Source organism: Eptatretus burgeri, chromosome 9, assembly GCF_056783735.1.
Source record: "Eptatretus burgeri isolate ZD-2024b chromosome 9, Ebu_testis_v1, whole genome shotgun sequence".
NCBI lineage: Eukaryota > Metazoa > Chordata > Myxini > Myxiniformes > Myxinidae > Eptatretus > Eptatretus burgeri.
Window position 1 is genome coordinate 71,058,477 of NC_140969.1, and position 22,969 is coordinate 71,081,445.

General features: G+C 57.7%; 1 protein-coding gene across 5 annotated transcripts in view; it reads left to right on the plus strand.

Moving 5' to 3' along the window:
- The first annotated feature begins 1,132 nt into the window (after nt 1-1,132).
- The window catches only part of GCNT2 (glucosaminyl (N-acetyl) transferase 2 (I blood group)), a 68,524-nt gene continuing 46,687 nt past the window's right edge, over nt 1,133-22,969 (plus strand). For 2 of the 5 annotated variants that reach the window (XM_085895624.1, XM_085895629.1), the window contains exon 1: nt 1,133-1,294. The gene's annotated coding sequence lies outside the window, so the exon portion shown is untranslated. Of the gene's footprint in view, nt 1,295-1,364; nt 1,602-22,969 lie in introns of those variants that run through there. The other 3 variants (XM_085895623.1, XM_085895628.1, XM_085895627.1) reach the window with 2 other exon arrangements.

A 22,969-nucleotide genomic window follows, 5' to 3' on the forward strand; every position in this document is an offset into this window, starting at 1 on the left:
TAAATGACATGTATTCCCACTAGACAACGGGTTCGGGCCTAACTACACATGTACTTACCGAGATACCTCACCTAAGGGACCTGAATGGTGGTTTGCGAATCTGGTAACCACAACAATATATATATATATATATATATATATATATATATATATATATATATATATATATATATAAAACTACCCACAGCATCGACATTCGACACGAGGTCTTGGCTGCTGGTGTTGGTGCTTGCGTTATTATCTTTTATTTTGTGGTCTTGGACTGTATTGTCTTGCCAATTGCTTTTGGAGATGCGCTGGGAAGCGCACACTTATCTCTTGACTGTTTTTCAAAGAAGGATATTATTAAAGAACAGTTTATCCAAGAAGGCCTCATTATTCACCATGTTGAACATCTGGAATAAGGGTTTTAGTTCACACAGATGAACTCTTAAACAGCAAGGAGTTCACAGTGGGCGCTCATCCTTAAACACTAAGTTGTTCACAGGGTGCAACAGGGCATAAATGGGTGGCGTACAAGTGGGGGGGGGGGCACCAGATGCGCCATGGGGGGGCATTGCACCCAAATGCCCCCCCTAGCGACGGGCCTGTCCCCCTCCCTCCCGACAATCCAAGGAGGAGATCCATGGAGAGGCCTGGCAGGGAGCTTCGCTTGGCAAGCGGTAAGCAAGCTGATTGCTAACGGAACGCCTCCCTGGGCGTTGTGGGAGTCATTTCTAATTTGTTTAGGGTGCCGGCGATGGCTCGCCTCCTCTTCGCACATGACATCGTGGGTATATTTAACGTCCACCGAATGTCGGCAGACGGCGCATCCGGTTTAACGTCCATTCGAGACACGACAATACACATTGATGAATGACCCTGCCTGTGAAACACCGGGATGACCGTTTTTAGCTGCGTCGGGATTCGAACCCAGGCGAGATGGCTTCGAGGCGAGTGTGCGGACCTTTCGGCTGACCGGTCCAGCTCTGTGTCCACCGAACCCCCCCCCCTTACCCCTTGAGTACATAATACGTAGACAGATTTACCGTTTATTGCTCTTCGATCATTCGTTCATCTCGGTGGCGAATCTACTTTCGCGAAACCCGTCATATCATCCCGAATCTACTTTCGCGAAACCCGTCATATCTTCGCGAAACCCACTATATAATCGCGAATCTGACTTTACGAAACTAACTCTGTTCACTGATTCTGGAAAAAAGACACAAACAGGAAGTTCGCTTTGTGGTATTGCTGAAGGATTTTGGATCTGGTTCCGTGGTTCGAGTCGACCAGCTGCACTGTGACGGTTTCGGTAAGTCTTCACACCCTCCCGCTTCCCTTTTTCACAGGTCGTGTGTCCCCTTCTTGACTCCAATCCTGTAACGTTCGTTGCGCTCCGCCCTCACCCTACAGTGTATTGGGTTTATGGGTCGTGTTCCCATCAGGTTTACAACCGACGGATTAATTATCTTCATTCCGACGGTGAACTCGTCGGGAAGGGGGTTGAGGATGTGCTTTGTCGATTTCTGTGCGTCCATTGGCTCCGCGGAGGAGACCTTCCTGGGCCTGGCTCGACCGTTTGACCGGTCTAATCCTTCCGTTACAGACCGCAGGAGACGGTGCGGAACAGACTCGTCATTCAGACGTTTCGTCCGATGTGTTTCATCGAATGTCGGACGTGTCGCGTCACCGTCAATCGGAGACACGAATCCAGTTCTACTCCGGATCACCAATCGGATCATCACCTTGTGTAACCCGTTCAAACAGCCATATTGTGTCCTTTTGCCCACAGTTGTTTCTCGTTCTTTGACCTTTGGCCTGATAAAGTAACATTTATTGAAAGTCTGGGGAAGTCGACCATGCTGGGGATGGTTGTGTGAAGAACAGGACGAGGAAGACCATGTATTATGTGCTGTATGGATGGGGTAGACTGGGTGGAGGCTTCATCCAATCTGTCTCTGCCAGGGCTTTGGGAAGCAGTGCAGGATGGGGATGTTTGGTGAAATCTGATCATGAAGGTCACCTGAAGTCAGGCATCTCTTGATGGAACCAGATAGCTCGATAACGTCACCAAATTCAACAGTCCGCATAATGATGGATAGTTGTATTCTTTTCCTGTACCTTGTAATTGTAGGATGGTGTAGAGGTATTATTTATTTAAAAAAACAATTAATGATTATATAGTGCAGGAATTTCCAAAATAAAAAAAAAATGACTGAGATCGCTCGACTCACAGGTACATCTGACCACACCTGATTTCACATAAAAGGTGATGAAAACAACATTTGGGTTTTTACCATCTGCTCAGGGGTTTCCTTATTTTTTGGAGTAGCAGGTTACCATCACCACGAGCGAAGCGAGCGCAGCTGCATGGCCGGGGTCCAGGGCCCGCTGAGGGCCCTGGAAGCCGGAGGATCCTAGATGGCTGGAGATGCATTCCAGCATGATTTCTGATGTGAAATAGTTCTCATATCATGTAATGAAATGTAATCGCTCAATGTAATGAAAATTGCTTGGATGTTAAGCAGTGGAGTAACTGAAAATAGTCCAAATGCATTCATCACTGTGAGAAACTGCTTTTCAAAAGGGCCTACCATGAGCCAGTAGTTGAGGGCCACCTCAAACAATGACAACACCTAAACTTCACAACTCCCTAAATATCTGAACTATTTAAGCATAGGGAAGCTTCGTATTACATTTGTAAATTTTCTTTCATTCATTTTATGCATATTTTTCCCTCTTCAATTTCATTTTACTTTGTTAAATATTGTTTATTATTATTCACCTCTGCCATCGAAGATCGGAGGCTACTATTTTCACCCCTTTCTGTTTGTTTGTTACTTATGAAATCTAAAGATTTCGTAAGTATATTGATGACTTCCGTTTCTGTTTGTTTGTTTGGAGGCACGATAACTCGAACGGAAGAAGCTACCAATGTCAAATTACACCACATGATTCAGGAGCGTGATTGCGAGTGCTGATTCGATTTAGGTCAAAGGTCAAGGTCATGGTGAGGTCAAATATTCGAATTTTGATGGTTTGGTACAGATAACTCTAACGGATGAAGCTACCAATGTCAAATTGCACCACGTAATTCAGGAGGCTGATTGCTAGTGCCGATTAGATTTTGGTCAAAGGTCAAGGTCACAGTGAGGTCAAATATTTGATTTTTGATGGTTTGGTACAGATAACTCGAACAGAAGAAGCTACCAATGTCAAATTACACCACGTGATTCAGGAGGGTGGTGGCTAGCGCTGATTAGATTTTGGTCAAAATCGGTTACAAGGTCAAGGTCACAGTGAGGTCAAACATCCAAAACATTCGATTTTTTTTTTTTGATGGTTTGGTACAGAATCATCGTAGAAACTTCGGGTTTGAGTCGCTATCTTCTCTCGAGACAGCTTTTATTAGACAAGGTCAGAGGTCAAGTTGATGATTTCGTAAGTACCAGTCTATGACTGCTTGTTACTTACGAAATCTAAAGATTTCCTTAGTATATTGATGAGTTCCGTTTCTGTTTGTTTGTTTGTAGACACGATAACTCGAGAACGGAAGAAGCTTCCAATGTCAAATTACACCACGTGATTCAGGAGGCTGATGGCAAGTGCTGATTAGATTTTGGTCAAAATCGGTCAAAGGTCAAGGTCACAGTGAGATCAAACATCCAAAAAATGATAACTCGAATGGAAGAAGCTTCCAATGTCAAATTACACCACGTGATTCAGGAGGGTGGTGGCTGGCGCTGATTAGATTTTGGCCAAAGGTCAAGGTCACAGAAAGGTCAAACATTCGTTTTTTTTATTTTTTTATTTTTTTGATGGTTTGGTACAGAATCATCGTAGAAACTTCTGGTTTGCGTCGCAACCTTCTCAAGAGACGGCTTTTATTAGACAAGGTCAGAGGTCAAGTTGACTATTTCATAAGTACCAGTCTATGACTGCTTGTTTGTTTGTTTGTAGGCACGATAGCTCGAGAACGGAAGAAGCTCCCAATGTCAAGTTACACCACGTGATTCAGGAGGGTGATGGCAAGTGCTGATTAGATTTTGGTCAAAATCGGTCAAAGGTCAAGGTCACAGTGAGGTCAAACATCTAAATAAATGATAATTCGAACGGAAGAAGCTACCAATGTCAAATTACACCACGTGATTCAGGAGGGTGGTGGCTAGCGCTGATTAGATTTTGGTCAAAGGTCAAGGTCACAGTGAGGTCAAACATCCAAAACATTCGATTTTTGAAGGTTTGGTACAGAATCATCGTAGAAACTTCTGGTTTGTGTTGCTGCCTTCTCAAGAGACGGCTTTTATTGGACAAGGTCCGAGGTCAAGTTGACTTTCGTAAGTACCAGTCTATGACTGCTTGTTTGTTTGTTTGTAGGCACGATAACTCGAGAACAGAAGGAGCTACCAATGTCAAATTACACCACGTGATTCAGGAGGGTGATGGCTCGTGCTGATTAGATTTTGGTCAAAATCGGTCAATGGTCAAGGTCACAGTGAGGTCAAACATTCGATTTTTGTTGGTTTGGAACAGAATCATCGTAGAAACTTCTGGATTGCGTTGCTACCTTCTCTAGAGACAGCTTTTATTAGACAAGGACAGAGGTCAAGTTGACGATTTCGTAAGTACCAGTCTATGACTACTTGTTTGTTTGTTTGTTTGTAGGCAGGATAACTCGAACGGAAGAAGCTACCAATGCCAAATTACACCACGTGATTCAGGAGGGTGATGGCAAGCGCTGATTAGATTTTGGTCAAAATCTGTCGTAGGTCACAGTGAGGTCAAACATAATTCTGTAAATTCATGTGGAGAAATGGAGTATTTTTGCTTCGCTCGACGTTATGAGTTCGTTTTAACTTCGATTTTAATTTTGTCTTCAGTTTTTGCGATCGCTTAGGACGCGTAAAACTCTGTTGTCGAAATTCTTGGAAAAATCGGATGTTTTGGAGATGTTTTAAGATTGTATAAAAAATATTTCACTCGACGCGTCACGGGTTGTCACATCATGCAGTGCGCTCGAGCAGATGCGTCGTTGAGTTACGTTAAGGTACAATATAATTGCGTGGAGAAATGGAGATTTTTGCTTCGGTCGACGTTATGATTTTTGATGGTTTGATACAGAATCATCGTAGAAACTTCTGGTTTGCGTTGCTACCTTCTCGAGAGACAGCTTTTATTAGACAAGGTCAGAGGTCCAGTTGACGATTTCGTAAGTTCCAGTCTATGACTTTGTTTGTCGGCACGATAACTCGAACGGAAGAAGCTGCCAATGTCAAATTACACCACGTGATTCAGGAGGGTGATGGCTAGTGCTGATTAGATTTTGGTCAAAATCGGTCAAAGGTCAAGGTCATAGTGAGGTCAAATATAATTCCGTAAATTAATGTGGAGAAATGGAGTGTTTTTGCTTCGCTCGACGTTACGAGTTCGTTTTAACTTCGATTTTAATTTTGTCTTCGGTTTTTGCGATCGCTTCGGACGCTTAAAACTCAGTTGTCGAAATTCTGGTAAAAATCAGATGTTTTGGAGACTTTTTAAGATTGTATAAAAAATATTTCATTTGACGAGTCATGGGTCGTCCCATGATGCAGTGCGATTGAGCAGACGCGTCGTTGAGTCGCGTTAAGGTTTTCCGTGTGCGCTGACGGTGTTTTAGATAAAGATGGTGTTTAAAAATCTTTTTTTTTTTTCCTCCCAATAAAGGTTATCGTCGCATGCCTGACTCGCTGAGCCGTCGAATTATGTAAAGATTGTAGGTGGATGGCCAAATATTACGGTTTTGTGACTTTGATATAATAATATTGAATAATTGCTTGGAGAAATGGAGATTTTTGCTTCGCTCGATGTTACGAGTTCGTTTTATCTTCGGTTTTTGTGATCGCTTAGGACGCTTAAAACTCAGTTGTCGAAATTCTGGTAAAAATCGGATGTTTTGGAGAGTTTTAAGATTGTATAAAAAATATTTCACTCGACGCGTCACGGGTCGTCACGTGATGCAGTGCGCTCTTGCAGACGCATCGTTGAGTCGCGTAAAAGTTTTCCGTGTGTGCGCTGACGGTGTTTTCGATAAAGATGGTGTTTAAAAGATTTTTTTATTGCAATAAAGGTTATCGTCGCATGCCTGACTCGCTGAGCCGTCGGATTATGTAAAGATTGTTGGTGGATGGCCGAATATTACGGTTTTGTGACTTTGATAAAATAATTGCGTGGAGAAATGGAGATTTTTGCTTCGGTCGATGTTACGATTTTTGATGGTTTGGTATAGAATCATCGTAGAAACTTCTGGTTTGCGTCGCTACCTTCTCGAGAGACAGCTTTTATTAGACAAGGTCAGAGGTCAAGTTGACGATTTTGCAAGTACCAGTCTATGACTGCTTGTTTGTTTGTGAACAGTATTACGGAGAAACTCTGACGGATTTCGACGAAACTTGGTGGGGGGGATTAGTTTTGGTCCAAGTATCATGCCATTAGATTTTGGGCGTGGTCCAAAATCCAATGTGACTGCTATGGCGGCCATTTTGAAGTAATATTTGAATTTTTTTTTTGCATTTCTACATGTTTTAAGTGATTTCCAACCCCCCCCCTTCCAAAAAAAAATGTTGGAGAAAAGAACAATAACTCTGTCAGCACTGTTGACGTCATATTTAATGACTAAGATATAAGGTTCACTTGAGTGACCCAGGAGTATTGGCGGCGGAGGTTTTGCACTCTACCGAGTGCTCCTCCTCTAGTTTTATTGTTTTGTTTTGATTTAATAAACAGCTGAAACTTATAACTTTAGCCGAGTTTATTGTTTGAAAATGAATGATAAACATGTATTTAACTTCACTTGTTTTCAGATCATTTCTTTATTTGATGTCGGCTGGCTTCAATCAGTCAATCAGTCAACCAATCAAACAGTCTAAGTGTGAATACTGAGTCAGTCACAATCCCAATTTTGTTAAACTTCCACCTTGCATTATCCGCCAATATCGTGTTATACTGTCAAATGCTCAGAAGTCTATGGTGCATGTACCTGCGGTACCAGTATTCAGTTGGCCAGTTCATAGCTGCTCATACTTAGCCTTCACTGCAGTGAATAAACGGCGATTTTTATTTTTATTTTATTTTATTTTTTTCAGTCCAAATAACCATGAATAATAACATGTACAAAAGCTGCTTTAAGCTTTTCGACAAATGTCTTTATAAATTTAAAAGCCACAACAGGTGACCGTGTATTTTGGAGCCGCATCACTTGACAAAAGCTCAAAATGGACTCTGTCAAATGCACGTTTCGTGAAACAACGACGTCACACTTGCGAGAGTGCAAGTTTGGACCCATTGCTGATGGCCAGAAGCTTACCTCCCATGTCTTTGGACTTCTTCAAAAATCCAAAGTCAAAATGGATTTTCGTTTTGATGCCATCATTTTCGTGCCATCGCAACGAAACTGCGAGGCCGACAAAGTTTATTTTCACTGTCGGGTGTAACATAACATAATTTCGTGGTAACGAAAAATCGGCGCTGAAGTAGGCGGCGACCTTTGACATTTTTTTCTCTGAGTAGACTGTTGAGTGTTGTCGATAACTGGCTTCTAAGGAAACCCCTGTCTGCTTATTGCAATTTTCCCCCCTCCCCACTCTAGAGGATCCTTAAGGATGTGCACACGAAGGCAAGCACCGCGCTGGGCGTCACGAGGGCAAGCACTACTCAGCATCACGAGGGAGAGCAATACGCTGGGCATCAAACCTTGAATTCTATAGAACACCATGCTTAGCCAGCTGCCAGCAAGCCTTTCAATTTTGCACTCACTGCAGAACATTGTGTGATATGATTTATATGACAGGTATGATAGGGCTTCGAACGTGAAAACTGATTTTGTGGAGTGATGAGTCCAGGATATATGTCTGATGGCAGGTTCTTTAGGTCAGGTCAGGTATGTGAGTATCCTCCAGAGCAGCGCGTTGCTGCATCCACTTTCTGCTGGTACTCCAGGGGCCTCTGACTGGTCATCCCCCAGGCAGATGCCTGGCCCATCCCCATCTCCTCTGGATGCCGATCAACCTGCTGCAACCACGAGGCACATGGTCGGCCTATTGGCCTCCTCCACCCACGAGACTCACTTGCTGAGAGAATCTGGTGAGCAGGATCAGCGTCAGGAAAACGAGCCACGTGTCCATACAGCCACAGCTGATGCTCACGGACTATGCAGGTAACAAATCTCATTTGAGTCTCTCAGCAACCGCTTGTTGGACACAAATTCCGACCAGCGATGGCTAAGGATTCTCTGAAGAGATCTGGTACCAAAGAAATTGTCTCCGTCTCAGATCCCTCGTCACAGTCCAAGTCTCGCATCCATAAAGCGGAACTGGAAAAACGAAGGACCTGAAGACTTGCGTGACAACGCAGGGGAAAGATGAGAGAGGTGTGGTGCAACAATTATGCAAGTTACTTACAAAAGAGGACACAGTGCAGACTTAACGTGAGACTAATAAAAGCAACAATAAAGGTCTTAAACAGGCTTATCTAACGGACAGGCGCCACACTCGGACACACACTCAGACAAAATTAACCCAATGAAAACAAAAGGGGACCTTTTGCAGCCAGGAAGGGAGGAAGTTTAGGTCACAGTTTATGGTACCTGAGTGTTCTGGGGAAAGGGATGCTCTGTGGTGCGGCACCCAACAAAGTTTGTGTTGTTGGTCCACAGCCGCACGTGTGGAGATCATGTCAGCGAAGGAGCTCGAAATGTAGAAGAGCGGAGTCCAAGCCGGGGATCCGCAGTAGTAGGACCGACAGAGGCTTGGTCGAGGTCCTGCAGACGGGAACCGTGTCGGGCCGTGGAGGCAAGACGTGGACAGAACCAAGCAGCAGGAACACCTTTGCATCCAACGAACCCCGACTTCTCCCTTTCAAATCCACAACAACCTTCCTTCCTTTTTCACTCATAAACCCCTGGCATCAAACTCCACTCTCTTTCCTCGCATCAAACTCCACTCTCTTTCCTCGCATCAAACTCCACTCCCTTTCCTCGCATCAAACTCCACTCCCTTTCCTCGCATCAAACTCCACTCTCTTTCCTCGCATCGAACTCCGCGCTCTTTCCTCGCATCGAACTCCGCGCTCTTTCCTCGCATCGAACTCCGCGCTCTTTCCTCGCATCGAACTCCGCGCTCTTTCCTCGCATCGAACTCCGCGCTCTTTCCTCGCATCGAACTCCGCGCTCTTTCCTCGCATCGAACTCCGCGCTCTTTCCTCGCATCGAACTCCGCGCTCTTTCCTCGCATCGAACTCCGCGCTCTTTCCTCGCATCGAACTCCGCGCTCTTTCCTCGCATCGAACTCCGCGCCCTTTCCTCGCATCGAACTCCGCGCCCTTTCCTCGCATCGAACTCCGCGCCCTTTCCTCGCATCGAACTCCGCGCCCTTTCCTCGCATCGAACTCCGCGCCCTTTCCTCGCATCGAACTCCGCGCCCTTTCCTCGCATCGAACTCCGCGCCCTTTCCTCGCATCGAACTCCGCGCCCTTTCCTCGCATCGAACTCCGCGCCCTTTCCTGCGCATCGAACTCCGCGCCCTTTCCTCGCATCGAACTCCCGCGCCCTTTCCTCGCATCGAACTCCGCGCCCTTTCCTCGCATCGAACTCCCGCGCCCTTTCCTGCGCATCGAACTCCGCGCCCTTTCCTCGCATCGAACTCCGCGCCCTTTCCTCGCATCGAACTCCGCGCCCTTTCCTGCGCATCGAACTCCGCGCCCTTTCCTCGCATCGAACTCCGCGCCCTTTCCTCGCATCGAACTCCCGCGCCCTTTCCTCGCATCGAACTCCGCGCCCTTTCCTCGCATCGAACTCCGCGCCCTTTCCTCGCATCGAACTCCGCGCCCTTTCCTCGCATCGAACTCCGCGCCCTTTCCTCGCCGCCGAACTCCGCGCCCTTTCCTCGCATCGAACTCCGCGCCCTTTCCTCGCATCGAACTCCGCGCCCTTTCCTCGCATCGAACTCCGCGCCCTTTCCTCGCATCGAACTCCGCGCCCTTTCCTCGCATCGAACTCCGCGCCCTTTCCTCGCATCGAACTCCGCGCCCTTTCCTCGCATCGAACTCCGCGCCCTTTCCTCGCATCGAACTCCGCGCCCTTTCCTCGCATCGAACTCCGCGCCCTTTCCTCGCATCGAACTCCCGCGCCCTTTCCTCGCATCGAACTCCGCGCCCTTTCCTCGCATCGAACTCCGCGCCCTTTCCTCGCATCGAACTCCGCGCCCTTTCCTGCGCATCGAACTCCGCGCCCTTTCCTCGCATCGAACTCCGCGCCCTTTCCTCGCATCGAACTCCGCGCCCTTTCCTCGCATCGAACTCCGCGCCCTTTCCTCGCATCGAACTCCGCGCCCTTTCCTCGCATCGAACTCCGCGCCCTTTCCTCGCATCGAACTCCGCGCCCTTTCCTCGCATCGAACTCCGCGCCCTTTCCTCGCATCGAACTCCGCGCCCTTTCCTCGCATCGAACTCCGCGCCCTTTCCTCGCATCGAACTCCGCGCCCTTTCCTCGCATCGAACTCCGCGCCCTTTCCTGCGCATCGAACTCCGCGCCCTTTCCTGCGCATCGAACTCCGCGCCCTTTCCTCGCATCGAACTCCGCGCCCTTTCCTCGCATCGAACTCCGCGCCCTTTCCTCGCATCGAACTCCGCGCCCTTTCCTCGCATCGAACTCCGCGCCCTTTCCTCGCATCGAACTCCGCGCCCTTTCCTCGCATCGAACTCCGCGCCCTTTCCTCGCATCGAACTCCGCGCCCTTTCCTCGCATCGAACTCCGCGCCCCTTTCCTCGCATCGAACTCCGCGCCCTTTCCTCGCATCGAACTCCGCGCCCTTTCCTCGCATCGAACTCCGCGCCCTTTCCTCGCATCGAACTCCGCGCCCTTTCCTCGCATCGAACTCCGCGCCCTTTCCTCGCATCGAACTCCGCGCCCTTTCCTCGCATCGAACTCCGCGCCCTTTCCTCGCATCGAACTCCGCGCCCTTTCCTCGCATCGAACTCCGCGCCCTTCGCCCGCATCGAACTCCGCGCCCTTTCCTCGCATCGAACTCCGCGCCCTTTCCTCGCATCGAACTCCGCGCCCTTTCCTCGCATCGAACTCCGCGCCCTTTCCTCGCATCGAACTCCGCGCCCTTTCCTCGCATCGAACTCCGCGCCCTTTCCTCGCATCGAACTCCGCGCCCTTTCCTCGCATCGAACTCCGCGCCCTTTCCTCGCATCGAACTCCGCGCCCTTTCCTCGCATCGAACTCCGCGCCCTTTCCTCGCATCGAACTCCGCGCCCTTTCCTCGCATCGAACTCCGCGCCCTTTCCTCGCATCGAACTCCGCGCCCTTTCCTCGCATCGAACTCCCGCGCCCTTTCCTCGCATCGAACTCCGCGCCCTTTCCTCGCATCGAACTCCGCGCCCTTTCCTCGCATCGAACTCCGCGCGCCCTTTCCTCGCATCGAACTCCGCGCCCTTTCCTCGCATCGAACTCCGCGCCCTTTCCTCGCATCGAACTCCGCGCCCTTTCCTCGCATCGAACTCCCGCGCCCTTTCCTCGCATCGAACTCCGCGCCCTTTCCTCGCATCGAACTCCGCGCCCTTTCCTCGCATCGAACTCCGCGCCCTTTCCTCGCATCGAACTCCGCGCCCTTTCCTCGCATCGAACTCCGCGCCCTTTCCTCGCATCGAACTCCGCGCCCTTTCCTCGCATCGAACTCCGCGCCCTTTCCTCGCATCGAACTCCGCGCCCTTTCCTCGCATCGAACCCCGCGCCCTTTCCTCGCATCGAACTCCGCGCCCTTTCCTCGCATCGAACTCCGCGCCCTTTCCTCGCATCGAACTCCGCGCCCTTTCCTCGCATCGAACTCCGCGCCCTTTCCTCGCATCGAACTCCGCGCCCTTTCCTCGCATCGAACTCCGCGCCCTTTCCTCGCATCGAACTCCGCGCCCTTTCCTCGCATCGAACTCCGCGCCCTTTCCTGCGCATCGAACTCCGCGCCCTTTCCTCGCATCGAACTCCGCGCCCTTTCCTCGCATCGAACTCCGCGCCCTTTCCTCGCATCGAACTCCGCGCCCTTTCCTCGCATCGAACTCCGCGCCCTTTCCTCGCATCGAACTCCGCGCCCTTTCCTCGCATCGAACTCCGCGCCCTTTCCTCGCATCGAACTCCGCGCCCTTTCCTCGCATCGAACTCCGCGCCCCTTTCCTGCGCATCGAACTCCGCGCCCTTTCCTCGCATCGAACTCCCGCGCCCTTTCCTCGCATCGAACTCCGCGCCCTTTCCTCGCATCGAACTCCGCGCCCTTTCCTCGCATCGAACTCCGCGCCCTTTCCTGCGCATCGAACTCCGCGCCCTTTCCTGCGCATCGAACTCCGCGCCCTTTCCTCGCATCGAACTCCGCGCCCTTTCCTCGCATCGAACTCCGCGCCCTTTCCTCGCATCGAACTCCGCGCCCTTTCCTCGCATCGAACTCCGCGCCCTTTCCTCGCATCGAACTCCGCGCCCTTTCCTCGCATCGAACTCCGCGCCCTTTCCTCGCATCGAACTCCGCGCCCTTTCCTCGCATCGAACTCCGCGCCCTTTCCTCGCATCGAACTCCGCGCCCTTTCCTCGCATCGAACTCCCGCGCCCTTTCCTCGCATCGAACTCCGCGCCCTTTCCTCGCATCGAACTCCGCGCCCTTTCCTCGCATCGAACTCCGCGCCCTTTCCTCGCATCGAACTCCGCGCCCTTTCCTCGCATCGAACTCCGCGCCCTTTCCTCGCATCGAACTCCGCGCCCTTTCCTCGCATCGAACTCCGCGCCCTTTCCTCGCATCGAACTCCGCGCCCTTTCCTCGCATCGAACTCCGCGCCCTTTCCTCGCATCGAACTCCGCGCCCTTTCCTCGCATCGAACTCCGCGCCCTTTCCTGCGCATCGAACTCCGCGCCCTTTCCTCGCATCGAACTCCGCGCCCTTTCCTCGCATCGAACTCCGCGCCCTTTCCTCGCATCGAACTCCGCGCCCTTTCCTCGCATCGAACTCCGCGCCCTTTCCTCGCATCGAACTCCGCGCCCTTTCCTCGCATCGAACTCCGCGCCCTTTCCTCGCATCGAACTCCGCGCCCTTTCCTCGCATCGAACTCCGCGCCCTTTCCTCGCATCGAACTCCGCGCCCTTTCCTCGCATCGAACTCCGCGCCCTTTCCCCGCATCGAACTCCGCGCCCTTTCCCCGCATCGAACTCCGCGCCCTTTCCCCGCATCGAACTCCGCGCCCTTTCCCCGCATCGAACTCCGCGCCCTTTCCCCGCATCGAACTCCGCGCCCTTTCCCCGCATCGAACCCCGCGCCCTTTCCCCGCATCGAACTCCGCGCCCTTTCCCCGCATCGAACTCCGCGCCCTTTCCCCGCATCGAACTCCGCGCCCTTTCCCCGCATCGAACTCCGCGCCCTTTCCCCGCATCGAACTCCGCGCCCTTTCCCCGCATCGAACTCCGCGCCCTTTCCCCGCATCGAACTCCGCGCCCTTTCCCGCATCGAACTCCGCCCCCTTTCCCCGCATCGAACTCCGCGCCCTTTCCCCGCATCGAACTCCGCGCCCTTTCCCCGCATCGAACTCCGCGCCCTTTCCCCGCATCGAACTCCGCGCCCTTTCCCCGCATCGAACTCCGCGCCCTTTCCCCGCATCGAACTCCGCGCCCTTTCCCCGCATCGAACTCCGCGCCCTTTCCCCGCATCGAACTCCGCGCCCTTTCCCCGCATCGAACTCCGCGCCCTTCCTCGCATCGAACTCCGCGCCCTTTCCTCGCATCGAACTCCGCGCCCTTTCCCCGCATCGAACTCCGCGCCCTTTCCCCGCATCGAACTCCGCGCCCTTTCCCCGCATCGAACTCCGCGCCCTTTCCCGCACATCGAACTCCGCGCCCTTTCCCCGCATCGAACTCCGCGCCCTTTCCCCGCATCGAACTCCGCGCCCTTTCCCCGCATCGAACTCCGCGCCCTTTCCCCGCATCGAACTCCGCGCCCTTTCCCCGCATCGAACTCCGCGCCCTTTCCCCGCATCGAACTCCGCGCCCTTTCCCCGCATCGAACTCCGCGCCCTTTCCCCGCATCGAACTCCGCGCCCTTTCCCCGCATCGAACTCCGCGCCCTTTCCTCGCATCGAACTCCGCGCCCTTTCCTCGCATCGAACTCCGCGCCCTTTCCTCGCATCGAACTCCGCGCCCTTTCCTCGCATCGAACTCCGCGCCCTTTCCTCGCATCGAACTCCGCGCCCTTTCCTCGCATCGAACTCCGCGCCCTTTCCTCGCATCGAACTCCGCGCCCTTTCCTCGCATCGAACTCCGCGCCCTTTCCCCGCATCGAACTCCGCGCCCTTTCCCCGCATCGAACTCCGCGCCCTTTCCCCGCATCGAACTCCGCGCCCTTTCCCCGCATCGAACTCCGCGCCCTTTCCGCGCATCGAACTCCGCGCCCTTTCCCGCATCGAACTCCGCGCCCTTTCCCCGCATCGAACTCCGCGCCCTTTCCCCGCATCGAACTCCGCGCCCTTTCCCCGCATCGAACTCCGCGCCCTTTCCCCGCATCGAACTCCGCGCCCTTTCCCCGCATCGAACTCCGCGCCCTTTCCCCGCATCGAACTCCGCGCCCTTTCCCCGCATCGAACTCCGCGCCCTTTCCCCGCATCGAACTCCGCGCCCTTTCCCCGCATCGAACTCCGCGCCCTTTCCCCGCATCGAACTCCGCCCCCTTTCCCCGCATCGAACTCCGCGCCCTTTCCCCGCATCGAACTCCGCGCCCTTTCCCCGCATCGAACTCCGCGCCCTTTCCCCGCATCGAACTCCGCGCCCTTTCCCCGCATCGAACTCCGCGCCCTTTCCCCGCATCGAACTCCGCGCCCTTTCCCCGCATCGAACTCCGCGCCCTTTCCCCGCATCGAACTCCGCGCCCTTTCCCGCATCGAACTCCGCGCCCTTTCCCCGCATCGAACTCCGCGCCCTTTCCCGCATCGAACTCCCGCGCCCTTCCCCCGCATCGAACTCCGCCCCCTTTCCCCGCATCGAACTCCGCGCCCTTTCCCCGCATCGAACTCCGCGCCCTTTCCCCGCATCGAACTCCGCGCCCTTTCCCCGCATCGAACTCCGCGCCCCTTTCCCCGCATCGAACTCCGCGCCCTTTCCCCGCATCGAACTCCGCGCCCTTTCCCCGCATCGAACTCCGCGCCCTTTCCCCGCATCGAACTCCCGCGCCCTTTCCCCGCATCGAACTCCGCGCCCTTTCCCCGCATCGAACTCCGCGCCCTTTCCCCGCATCGAACTCCCGCGCCCTTTCCCCGCATCGAACTCCGCGCCCTTTCCCCGCATCGAACTCCGCGCCCTTTCCCCGCATCGAACTCCGCGCCCTTTCCCGCATCGAACTCCGCGCCCTTTCCCCGCATCGAACTCCGCGCCCCTTTCCCGCATCGAACTCCGCGCCCTTTCCCCGCATCGAACTCCGCGCCCTTTCCCCGCATCGAACTCCGCGCCCTTTCCCCGCATCGAACTCCGCGCCCTTTCCCCGCATCGTACTCCGCGCCCTTTCCCCGCATCGCACTCCGCGCCCTTTCCCCGCGTCGAACTCCGCGCCCTTTCCCCGCATCGAACTCCGCGCCCTTTCCCCGCATCGAACTCCGCGCCCTTTCCCCGCATCGAACTCCGCGCCCTTTCCCCGCATCGAACTCCGCGCCCTTTCCCCGCATCGAACTCCGCGCCCTTTCCCCGCATCGAACTCCGCGCCCTTTCCCCGCATCGAACTCCGCGCCCTTTCCCCGCATCGAACTCCGCGCCCTTTCCCCGCATCGAACTCCGCGCCCTTTCCCCGCATCGAACTCCGCGCCCTTTCCCCGCATCGAACTCCGCGCCCTTTCCCCGCATCGAACTCCGCGCCCTTTCCCCGCATCGAACTCCGCGCCCTTTCCCCGCATCGAACTCCGCGCCCTTTCCCCGCATCGAACTCCGCGCCCTTTCCCGCATCGAACTCCGCGCCCTTTCCCGCATCGAACTCCGCGCCCTTTCCCCGCATCGAACTCCGCGCCCTTTCCCCGCATCGAACTCCGCGCCCTTTCCCCGCATCGAACTCCGCGCCCTTTCCCCGCATCGAACTCCGCGCCCTTTCCCCGCATCGAACTCCGCGCCCTTTCCCGCATCGAACTCCGCGCCCTTTCCCCGCATCGAACTCCGCGCCCTTTCCCCGCATCGAACTCCGCGCCCTTTCCCCGCATCGAACTCCGCGCCCTTTCCCCGCATCGAACTCCGCGCCCTTTCCCCGCATCGAACTCCGCGCCCTTTCCCCGCATCGAACTCCGCGCCCTTTCCCCGCATCGAACTCCGCGCCCTTTCCCCGCATCGAACTCCGCGCCCTTTCCCGCATCGAACTCCGCGCCCTTTCCCCGCATCGAACTCCGCGCCCTTTCCCCGCATCGAACTCCGCGCCCTTTCCCCGCATCGAACTCCGCGCCCTTTCCCCGCATCGAACTCCGCGCCCTTTCCCCGCATCGAACTCCGCGCCCTTTCCCCGCATCGAACTCCGCGCCCTTTCCCCGCATCGAACTCCGCGCCCTTTCCCCGCATCGAACTCCGCGCCCTTTCCCCGCATCGAACTCCGCGCCCTTTCCCGCATCGAACTCCGCGCCCTTTCCCCGCATCGAACTCCGCGCCCTTTCCCCGCATCGAACTCCGCGCCCTTTCCCGCATCGAACTCCGCGCCCTTTCCCCGCATCGAACTCCGCGCCCTTTCCCCGCATCGAACTCCGCGCCCTTTCCCCGCATCGAACTCCGCGCCCTTTCCCCGCATCGAACTCCGCGCCCTTTCCCGCATCGAACTCCGCGCCCTTTCCCCGCATCGAACTCCGCGCCCTTTCCCGCATCGAACTCCGCGCCCTTTCCCGCATCGAACTCCGCGCCCTTTCCCCGCATCGAACTCCGCGCCCGCTTTCCCCGCATCGAACTCCGCGCCCTTTCCCCGCATCGAACTCCGCGCCCTTTCCCCGCATCGAACTCCGCGCCCTTTCCCCGCATCGAACTCCGCGCCCTTTCCCGCATCGAACTCCGCGCCCTTTCCCCGCATCGAACTCCGCGCCTTTCCCCGCATCGAACTCCGCGCCCTTTCCCCGCATCGAACTCCGCGCCCTTTCCCCGCATCGAACTCCGCGCCCTTTCCCCGCATCGAACTCCGCGCCCTTTCCCGCATCGAACTCCGCGCCCTTTCCCCGCATCGAACTCCGCGCCCTTTCCCCGCATCGAACTCCGCGCCCTTTCCCCGCATCGAACTCCGCGCCCTTTCCCCGCATCGAACTCCGCGCCCTTTCCCCGCATCGAACTCCGCGCCCTTTCCCCGCATCGAACTCCGCGCCCTTTCCCCGCATCGAACTCCGCGCCCTTTCCCCGCATCGAACTCCGCGCCCTTTCCCGCGTCGAACTCCGCGCCCTTTCCCCGCATCGAACTCCGCGCCCTTTCCCCGCATCGAACTCCGCGCCCTTTCCCCGCATCGAACTCCGCGCCCTTTCCCGCATCGAACTCCGCGCCCTTTCCCGCATCGAACTCCGCGCCCTTTCCCGCATCGAACTCCGCGCCCTTTCCCCGCATCGAACTCCGCGCCCTTTCCCCGCATCGAACTCCGCGCCCTTTCCCCGCATCGAACTCCGCGCCCTTTCCCCGCATCGAACTCCGCGCCCTTTCCCCGCATCGAACTCCGCCCCCTTTCCCGCATCGAACTCCGCGCCCTTTCCCCGCATCGAACTCCGCGCCCGTTCCCCGCATCGGACTCCGCGCCCTTTCGCCGCATCGAACGCCGCGCCCTTTCCCCGCATCGAACTCCGCGCCCTTTCCCCGCATCGAACTCCGCGCCCTTTCCCCGCATCGAACTCCGCGCCCTTTCCCCGCATCGAACTCCGCGCCCTTTCCCCGCATCGCTCTCCGCGCCCTTTCCCCGCATCGAACTCCGCGCCCTTTCCCCGCATCGAACTCCGCGCCCTTTCCCCGCACCGAACTCCGCGCGCCCTTTCCCCGCATCGAACTCCGCGCCCTTTCCCCGCATCGAACTCCGCGCCCTTTCCCCGCATCGAACTCCGCGCCCTTTCCTCGCATCGAACTCCGCGCCCTTTCCTCGCATCGAACTCCGCGCCCTTTCCCCGCATCGAACTCCGCGCCCTTTCCCCGCATCGAACTCCGCGCCCTTTCCCCGCATCGAACTCCGCGCCCTTTCCCCGCATCGAACTCCGCGCCCTTTCCCCGCATCGAACTCCGCGCCCTTTCCCCGCATCGAACTCCGCGCCCTTTCCCCGCATCGAACTCCGCGCGCTTTCCCGCATCGAACTCCGCGCCCTTTCCCCGCATCGAACTCCGCGCCCTTTCCCGCATCGAACTCCGCGCCCTTTCCCCGCATCGAACTCCGCGCCCTTTCCCCGCATCGAACTCCGCGCCCTTTCCCCGCATCGAACTCCGCGCCCTTTCCCCGCATCGAACTCCGCGCCCTTTCCCCGCATCGAACTCCGCGCCCTTTCCCCGCATCGAACTCCGCGCCCTTTCCCCGCATCGAACTCCGCGCCCTTTCCCCGCATCGAACTCCGCGCCCTTTCCCGCATCGAACTCCGCGCCCTTTCCCCGCATCGAACTCCGCGCCCTTTCCCCGCATCGAACTCCGCGCCCTTTCCCGCATCGAACTCCGCGCCCCTTTCCCCGCATCGAACTCCGCGCCCTTTCCCCGCATCGAACTCCGCGCCCTTTCCCCGCATCGAACTCCGCGCCCTTTCCCCGCATCGAACTCCGCGCCCTTTCCCCGCATCGAACTCCGCGCCCTTTCCCCGCATCGAACTCCGCGCCCTTTCCCCGCATCGAACTCCGCGCCCTTTCCCCGCATCGAACTCCGCGCCCTTTCCCCGCATCGAACTCCGCGCCCTTTCCCCGCATCGAACTCCGCGCCCTTTCCCCGCATCGAACTCCGCGCCCTTTCCCCGCATCGAACCCCGCGCCCTTTCCCCGCATCGAACTCCGCGCCCTTTCCCCGCATCGAACTCCGCGCCCTTTCCCCGCATCGAACTCCGCGCCCTTTCCCCGCATCGAACTCCGCGCCCTTTCCCCGCATCGAACTCCGCGCCCTTTCCCCGCATCGAACTCCGCGCCCTTTCCCCGCATCGAACTCCGCGCCCTTTCCCCGCATCGAACTCCGCGCCCTTTCCCCGCATCGAACTCCGCGCCCTTTCCCCGCATCGAACTCCGCGCCCTTTCCCCGCATCGAACTCCGCGCCCTTTCCCCGCATCGAACTCCGCGCCCTTTCCCCGCATCGAACTCCGCGCCCTTTCCCCGCATCGAACTCCGCGCCCTTTCCCGGCATCGAACTCCGCGCTCTTTCCCGCATTGAACTCCGCGCCCTTTCCCCGCATCGAACCCCGCGCCCCTTCCCCGCATCGAACTCCGCGCCCTTTCCCCGCATCGAACTCCGCGCCCTTTCCCCGCATCGAACTCCGCGCCCTTTCCCCGCATCGAACTCCGCGCCCTTTCCCCGCATCGAACTCCGCGCCCTTTCCCCGCATCGAACTCCGCGCCCTTTCCCCGCATCGAACTCCGCGCCCCTTTCCCCGCATCGAACTCCGCGCCCTTTCCCCGCATCGAACTCCGCGCCCTTTCCCCGCATCGAACTCCGCGCCCTTTCCCGCATCGAACTCCGCGCCCTTTCCCCGCATCGAACTCCGCGCCCTTTCCCCGCATCGAACTCCGCGCCCTTTCCCCGCATCGAACTCCGCGCCCTTTCCCCGCATCGAACTCCGCGCCCCTTTCCCCGCATCGAACTCCGCGCCGTTTCCCCGCTTCGAACTCCGCGCACTTTCCCCGCATCGGACTCCGCGCCCTTTCCCCGCACCGAACTCCGCGCCCTTTCCCCGCATCGAACTCCGCGCCCTTTCCCCGCATCGAACTCCGCGCCCTTTCCCGCATCGAACTCCGCGCCCTTTCCCCGCATCGAACTCCGCGCCCTTTCCCCGCATCGAACTCCGCGCCCTTTCCCCGCATCGAACTCCGCGCCCTTTCCCCGCATCGAACTCCGCGCCCTTTCCCCGCATCGAACTCCGCGCCCTTTCCCCGCATCGAACTCCGCGCCCTTTCCCCGCATCGAACTCCGCGCCCTTTCCCCGCATCGAACTCCGCGCCCTTTCCCCGCATCGAACTCCGCGCCCTTTCCCGCATCGAACTCCGCGCCCTTTCCCCGCATCGAACTCCGCGCCCTTTCCCCGCATCGAACTCCGCGCCCTTTCCCCGCATCGAACTCCGCGCCCTTTCCCCGCATCGAACTCCGCGCCCTTTCCCCGCATCGAACTCCGCGCCCTTTCCCCGCATCGAACTCCGCGCCCTTTCCCCGCATCGAACTCCGCGCCCTTTCCCCGCATCGAACTCCGCGCCCTTTCCCCGCATCGAACTCCGCGCCCTTTCCCCGCATCGAACTCCGCGCCCTTTCCCGCATCGAACTCCGCGCCCTTTCCCCGCATCGAACTCCGCGCCCTTTCCCCGCATCGAACTCCGCGCCCTTTCCCCGCATCGAACTCCGCGCCCTTTCCCCGCATCGAACTCCGCGCCCTTTCCCCGCATCGAACTCCGCGCCCTTTCCCCGCATCGAACTCCGCGCCCTTTCCCGCATCGAACTCCGCGCCCTTTCCCCGCATCGAACTCCGCGCCCTTTCCCCGCATCGAACTCCGCGCCCTTTCCCCGCATCGAACTCCGCGCCCTTTCCCCGCATCGAACTCCGCGCCCTTTCCCGCATGGACCTCCGCGCCCTTTCCCCGCATCGAACTCCGCGCCCTTTCCCCGCATCGAACTCCGCGCCCTTTCCCCGCATCGAACTCCGCGCCCTTTCCCCGCATCGAACTCCGCGCCCTTTCCCCGCATCGAACTCCGCGCCCTTTCCCCGCATCGTACTCCGCGCCCTTTCCCCGCATCGAACTCCGCGCCCTTTCCCGCATCGAACTCCGCGCCCTTTCCCCGCATCGAACTCCGCGCCCTTTCCCGCATCGAACTCCGCGCCCTTTCCCCGCATCGAACTCCGCGCCCTTTCCCCGCATCGAACTCCGCGCCCTTTCCCGCATCGAACTCCGCGCCCTTTCCCGCATCGAACTCCGCGCCCTTTCCCCGCATCGAACTCCGCGCCCTTTCCCCGCATCGAACTCCGCGCCCTTTCCCCGCATCGTACTCCGCGCCCTTTCCCCGCATCGAACTCCGCGCCCCTTTCCCCGCATCGAACTCCGCGCCCTTTCCCCGCATCGAACTCCGCGCCCTTTCCCCGCATCGAACTCCGCGCCCTTTCCCCGCATCGAACTCCGCGCCCTTTCCCCGCATCGAACTCCGCGCGCCCTTTCCCCGCATCGAACTCCGCGCCCTTTCCCCGCATCGAACTCCGCGCCCTTTCCCCGCATCGAACTCCGCGCCCTTTCCCGCATCGAACTCCGCGCCCTTTCCCGCATCGAACTCCGCGCCCTTTCCCCGCATCGAACTCCGCGCCCTTTCCCCGCATCGAACTCCGCGCCCTTTCCTCGCATCGAACTCCGCGCCCTTTCCTCGCATCGAACTCCGCGCCCTTTCCTCGCATCGAACTCCGCGCCCTTTCCTCGCATCGAACTCCGCGCCCTTTCCTCGCATCGAACTCCGCGCCCTTTCCTCGCATCGAACTCCGCGCCCTTTCCTCGCATCGAACTCCGCGCCCTTTCCTCGCATCGAACTCCGCGCCCTTTCCTCGCATCGAACTCCCGCGCCCTTTCCTCGCATCGAACTCCGCGCCCTTTCCTCGCATCGAACTCCGCGCCCTTTCCTGCGCATCGAACTCCGCGCCCTTTCCTCGCATCGAACTCCGCGCCCTTTCCTCGCATCGAACTCCGCGCCCTTTCCTCGCATCGAACTCCGCGCCCTTTCCTCGCATCGAACTCCCGCGCCCTTTCCTCGCATCGAACTCCGCGCCCTTTCCTCGCATCGAACTCCCGCGCCCTTTCCTCGCATCGAACTCCCGCGCCCTTTCCTCGCATCGAACTCCGCGCCCTTTCCTCGCATCGAACTCCGCGCCCTTTCCTCGCATCGAACTCCGCGCCCTTTCCTCGCATCGAACTCCGCGCCCTTTCCTCGCATCGAACTCCGCGCCCTTTCCCCGCATCGAACTCCGCGCCCTTTCCTCGCATCGAACTCCGCGCCCTTTCCCGCATCGAACTCCGCGCCCTTTCCCCGCATCGAACTCCGCGCCCTTTCCCCGCATCGAACTCCGCGCCCTTTCCCCGCATCGAACTCCGCGCCCTTTCCCCGCATCGAACTCCGCGCCCTTTCCCCGCATCGAACTCCGCGCCCTTTCCCCGCATCGAACTCCGCGCCCTTTCCCCGCATCGACACCCCCGCCCTTTGCCCGCATCGAACTCCGCGCCCTTTCCCCGCATCGAACTCCGCGCCCTTTCCCCGCATCGAACTCCGCGCCCTTTCCCCGCATCGAACTCCGCGCCCTTTCCCCGCATCGAACTCCGCGCCCTTTCCCCGCATCGAACTCCGCGCCCTTTCCCCGCATCGAACTCCGCGCCCTTTCCCCGCATCGAACTCCGCGCCCTTTCCCCGCATCGAACTCCGCGCCCCTCCCCCGCATCGAACTCCGCGCCCTTTCCCCGCATCGAACTCCGCGCCCTTTCCCCGCATCGAACTCCGCGCCCTTTCCCCGCATCGAACTCCGCGCCCTTTCCCCGCATCGAACTCCGCGCCCTTTCCCCGCATCGAACTCCGCGCCCTTTCCCCGCATCGAACTCCGCGCCCTTTCCCCGCATCGAACTCCGCGCCCTTTCCCCGCATCGAACTCCGCGCCCATTTCCCGCCACGAACTCCGCGCCCTTTCCCCGCATCGAACTCCGCGCCCTTCCTCCGCATCGAACGCGCCGCCCTTTCCCCCCATCGAACTCCCCGCCCTTTCCCCGCATCGCTCTCCGCCCCCTTTCCCCGCATCGCTCTCCGCGCCCTTTC